Genomic DNA, 6,313 nt, shown 5'->3' with positions numbered 1-6,313 from the left:
TTGTTGAAACATAATAAATAATTAAATATTAAATTAAAACACTTGATAATGACATAATTTATCTGAGAATTAATTATAATAGTGATAATTAAAAATGTTATAATATAATGATAATAATGTGAGTTCTAAGTATCATTTTTTTTATTAAATTTGTATATTAGTAAAAATATTACTTAAGTTATAAGTGACGTTGTTTACCTTTTCAAAATGTCATTGTATACATAGTATAAAATGATGGCTATTGCGACGATTCATCTAAAATCGTCATATTATACTTTGTGACGGCAAGAATTACGACATTTTTGGAAATTGTAGCTCTAGTAAAATACGACGGTTAAAAACGACGCAAAATACAAAATTAATTGTCGCTATTTACATGTTTTTTTTTAAGTGAATTAGATCATTTGTAAGTTCCTAGTAATGAAACAAGAAAGTTAAGTCTATAAGATAATTACCCAATATATCTAAGGATGATACAATATACTTAGACAAGCACTAGACATAGGAAAAGGTAGCTAAGTTAAAGACATCATTAGACTCTTATATATAACCAGTAGATGCCCAATGTTCTTCACTAAGAACATATGACTTTGTACAAATAATGTGTATTCAATGAATTTAAACAAAGTATAGCAAAAGCACAATCAGTATAGAACATATAATACTTGAAGACTAAAGTAAACATAAAAGAAAGTGAAGGTTAGATGAGCTTAGTCAAAAGTGTTAACTAGACGAGTCACAAGCTGGACCAAGCAACTAAGGCTATTAGATGACCATGCTACCAAGCGACTCAAATAGTGTAGACTCAGTTGAACTCAGTAATGGAATATGTTGAATAGACGAGTAAACATTATATTGTAAGGCACTAGACTCCTACAAGTAGTCGACGAGTCAAAGGAAAGTGTTAGACGAACAATGCAAACACAACAAGGTACTAGATGAGTATTAGCATAAGACGAGTCAAAGTCAACACATGAAGTTGAATGTTGAATATCGCTACTAAATGAGTACTTCCATTAGATGACTCAAATGGAAGAATGACTAGATGAGTAAAGTCAAGGCACACATTAGGCGAGTCAAGTTCAGATCATCAAATGGCGTGAAAAGGAACTAACAATTCACCAGGTGATACAAAGATCATATCTAAATTGATCAAAGAAATCTAAATATTAAAATTAATGATCATATTAATCAAGAGATTATCTAATTAAAAGGATTGTGAAGCAAGGCTCAATATTGATTGAAAATATATTTGAAGAATATCAAAGATGATTGAATATATATATATATATATATATATATATATATATATATATATATATAAGGAAATCCTCTTTGATTGAATATAAGAGAATCTCCAAATGATTGAAGCCGCAATAGTATGAAGTCTGAAATTCAAATTATTGAATGGCAGATAAGGAAATAACTGATAATTCACAAAAACAATACACTTTGATTATCATATCAAGTACATCCAAATGAAGTAACAAAAAGATATTTGAAGATATGAAGAATAAACTCAATTGAATAAGCATCAATGATTATAAATACCAAGACAAGATGAATAAGATAAGAAGAATATGAGAGAAATACCAAAGTGTTGCAAAATTGTCAAATCTATATACTTTATGACCATATAGTCAAATTAATTTGTTCAGTAAGATTGGGTTGTGTCTTAACCATTGTAATATTCTTCACACTGTGAAGTATGCCCTATGAGCTTTAGTGTACTCTGGTACATGAGAAATTGTTGTTGTTATTGTTATTGTTATTGAAATTGAAAATTCTTGATCTCAGGGGGAGATTGAGAAGGATACCTAGAAAGGATGATGCTTATGATACCTAGAGAGGTTGATACTCGTTATTGCCTGGAGAGTATTAGCCAAGGAATTTGATTAATGGAACTTTTTAAGCAAGTTGCTTAAGTGACTAGACATAGCCTCAATGAAAGAGGTGAATGAATATAAATTATTGTGTGCATTATTCTCTATGGTACTTTTTAGTTTGCCTATATTATGTCTGCGTAAAAAAATTATAGAATGTCTATAGACTTTATTCATCCCCCCTTATAGAGCCACCTTGCACCGACATCATTCTCACACAATGACAATGATTTTAGCTCTTCACTAAAAAGTTTAAATCATATTGCTCATGAGCTTAAATCACCCAAGTTGTGGAGAAAGCAAAAGACTCTACAAAAGAAAAGGAAAGAGTTGAAAGAGAAGCCCAACTCACTATTCTAGAGGAGGAACTTAGGTTAATAAAACAAAACGAAGAAAAAGTTCAAAATAAGATAAAAATGAACAAAAGTTAGAGGTGTTCTAGTTGAGGCTCTAAATATGGGGAACCATAGTATGAGGAGGACAACATGAGGCTTAATGAGTTCTATCAGCCTCTTCCTCGTAGGAATAGAAAAGAACACACACACACACCTAGGGAGGCTAGGGTAGACTTATTTCCATGGGAAATGAAGGTGGAATAACTTTTTGCTTACCACCAACTTAGTAGGGAAAGAAAGGTACCTCTAGTTACCCTTATCTTCCAGGGATATGCCATGTACTAGTGGACTTCCCTAATGAGATACAAGCATCTCCATAATGATCCTTCACTCCAGTATTGGAATAACTTTTGCCTATATTCCTTCCTACTATTATAGGGAACTGATGGACAAGCCCAAAGGCTCCAAAGAAACACATGAGTGTAGAAAAATATAGGCAAAAGATTAAGCTTTACATGATGAGATATAAGATAAGGGAAGAAGAAGATATCACCATTGCTAGGTTCATTAGTGGTTTGAACATTGACACAAGAGATAAAGTTGATTTTTTACCTTACAAAGATTTAAATGATTTGGTACGACTTTGTATTAAGGTAAAACAACAAAATTTGAGAAAACCTTCTTTCAAGAAAGACTATGCTCACTCTAGTTCTTATCCCAACAGGAAAGACCCAATGGAGGAAATTAGCTCTTAAGAGAAACCAAGGAGAATCCTCCCAAGAACCTTAAGAAAATTAAGGATAAAGGAAAACAAAGAAAAGCAATTTCTACCTACACTCGTACCAATAAGATCAAAATTTTCAAGTGTCTAGTTAAAGGCCACAAGTCTTTTGAGTCCCCAACAAACGAGTCATACCCTTAAGGGGAAAAGACTTGTATAACATTCAAGATGAGACCAAATCTACTTCTTCCTTTGAGGAAGAAGAAAAACTAATTCGAAAGGATCTTTATGTTGAAGTTGTTTATCCCTGCACATGGGATGACCATTCCCTATCATCCTAGTACATCCCAAAGAAAAAACATTGTTCAAACCAAATGTCAAATTTTTAAGGTGTATTGTTCTCTCATTATGGATAATGTATCACACTACAACTACTGTAGTACTAGGTTGGTGTAAATATTCAATCTCAAACAATTTGTTCATCCAAAACCTTATAAATTTCATTGGATTAATGAGGATTGGTATATGCTTGAGAATTATCAAATGAAAATGAAGCTTTCTATGTGATATAGTAAGCTATGGAAGATTATCATATTTTGTTAGAATGATTGTGACAGTTTGATAAAAACACTATATTATAAGTGTTAAGAATAAGTTTCTAATTGAAATTGACACTTATCATGTATCAAATTGTTCTATTTAAGTATAAAACAAACTTCCTTAGCTTAAGATACAAAATGATGTAGTGAGAATTGGAGTTTTATGAATTGTAATGATATTTTGCTATCTTAAAGTGAATATTAGAGAAAATGACAAGTATGCATCTGAGCCATAGTCATTGGTGTTGAGCCATAAAAGTAGAAAAGATAATAAAACATATTTTGACTTTCTGGTTGAGCCACATGAAGAAACCTTCTGCAAGGAAATTTGAAGCACTAATCCATGAGGTTGAGCAGTCAAGAAAACCCTTTTAAGAAGGAAAGGTCAAGTGCTAAGCACCATGACAAGGGGCTGAGTTGAGAGAGAAACCCACTTGTGAAGAAACCCATGTGGTTGAGTGCCAAAAGTTGGACTGAACACCGTCCAAAAATTCCTATAAATAAAGACCTCATGTCTTCATTATAGCCATTGACTAAAGAATTAGAAATTTAGCAATAGCGTAGAAAAGGGTCTGTAAGGCATGGGAGAGATGTTCTTATTGTGAAATCTATGTCTAGATGTTGCTGAAATTGTATTGCAATACTCTTTTAGTAGCTGAACTCTCTCGTGTTCAGGTTTGCTGTATTCAATTATGATTCTATATACTTATACTTCTTGGGTATTTATCTATGCTTTCATTCAATAGTTTGTGGTTTGATTGATACTTAATGATGAATTGACAACTCATCTTATATTACTGGTTTGGATTAAGTTAGAAGAATGGTCTCAAACTGTGGTTCAATTATGAAAGAGTCTTGCACATTAAAACAAGGATTCATTCAATCAGGAGTGGAAGAATTACATTGGGTTTGAAGTCCTTAGGTTCTAGGCTGCATGAATGGGCCTAGATCTACATAGAAAGAGTACTCCTAGGACATTGAACGATTTGCATATTAAGTAAACAAGATGGTAGTGGTGTAGTAGAAGAAGATGCAACTAAATCAAGTCATAGCCCTTACTCCATCCAACCTACATAATTACTACTATCTATATTTACATATACTCTTTATCATAATCCAAAAACTCAAAAATTAACTATCAATATATTCGTTAAATCTCTATGAATACAACACTTGTTAATACTACTACACACCAATACACTTGCTAGAAAATGGTTGTTGAGAAGATGTCATCACCATTCATGATGGTCGTACTAATAAAATCACTTTCACTCATCAACTAATAAGTTTATACTTAGTTCTTTGTCACTTTCACATGTAATAAAGGACTAAAACAAACCCAATTGAAAACCGAAAAAGAAAATAAAAATTTTATTTAACCCCATTAATTATTTTCTTCAATCTCATTAATAAAAATTTTATTTAACCTCGTTAATAAAAATTATTTTCTTCAATCTCATTAACATTTACGTAATCAAGTTTTATTTAACCTTTTTAACAATGAATTCAAATTAAATTTATAGCACGTTTTTACAATTTTATTTAAAGTTCTTATAATTTCAAAAATTAATATTTTCAAAAGTTTAGATGTAATCATACTTCATTTATTTTGTAGAAAAGAAACTTTGCATAGTGAGACAAAATAAGAGTTTAAAATAACCACAAAGTCCAATGCCATTAAAGTTGTAAATAGTAGACTCTAGGGCTAAATTTTTAGATTCTAATATTAAATGGTAGAATTTAAAAAATCTTAGGCTAGGTTTTTAATTTCTACGCAGAAAAAGTTTTGTTGACAAAGATGAAATCAACTTTCATGATTTTTAGGTTAAGAAAAATATCAATTAAAAACATGTTAAAAAGAAATAAGTCCTTATTATTAATCCAAAATATTCCTGATCTAGATGGAATGTTTAACTAGTTTATTTCTTACCATTTATCGGTAAATTTCTTACATTGAATTCCATAAGTAGTTTACTATCAGTCATTAAAAAAATACATTTTTTTATTTACATGTAAAATTTATTAATTAAAAAGCTTAATTCTGTTAAATCTATCCATTCCATTTTATTTATTTATTATCTTTACATTTTTTTTATGACTTTTCATATTTCTTATATTTTATCTATTATTTTAATATCTTCTGTTATGTGTGATATATATTTTTATACTCCCCTCAATTTTTAATTTTTTATATTATATTATATATATTAATTATTTTTAATTTTTTTATTATAGGTAACATATATTGGAAATTAATAAAAGTTAAATGAGATATCTTTTTATTTATTTTTAAGGCATAACATTCAATATTAATAAATAACAAAATATAAAATTAAATGTAATGAAAAATAAAAATATTTATTAAGATATTTTTTTTTTCATTGTATTTTTTAAGTTTTCCACAAATTATATTGATATCACACTTTCACATGTTTTCTTTATGTTTTGAAAAAAAAAGTTAAATACAAACATATTCTTTTTGTTTTCATTTATCATTTGTTCTCTTTCATTTGTGAAGACAAAAGATAACTGTCTCGTATTACTAGTGAAATATTTGTTTAATAGTTAATATTATTTTTCATCAAATGAGCTTTATATTCATTTTTGTTTTGGTTATATTGTCATTGATTTTTTCTTTTAGTAACTCTTAATATTTTATTTTTTAATTAAATTATGATAAATTATTTTTTAATCTTAAACTTAAAAAGAAATAGGTATATTGATGAAGAATAAAAAAATAGATTTATTTTTTAAAAGTGATAAAAAGAAAGTTAT

The sequence above is a fragment of the Vigna unguiculata genome, chromosome 8 (genome assembly GCF_004118075.2).
Source record: "Vigna unguiculata cultivar IT97K-499-35 chromosome 8, ASM411807v1, whole genome shotgun sequence".
Classification (NCBI taxonomy): domain Eukaryota; kingdom Viridiplantae; phylum Streptophyta; class Magnoliopsida; order Fabales; family Fabaceae; genus Vigna; species Vigna unguiculata.
This window is presented reverse-complemented; position numbering follows the sequence as displayed.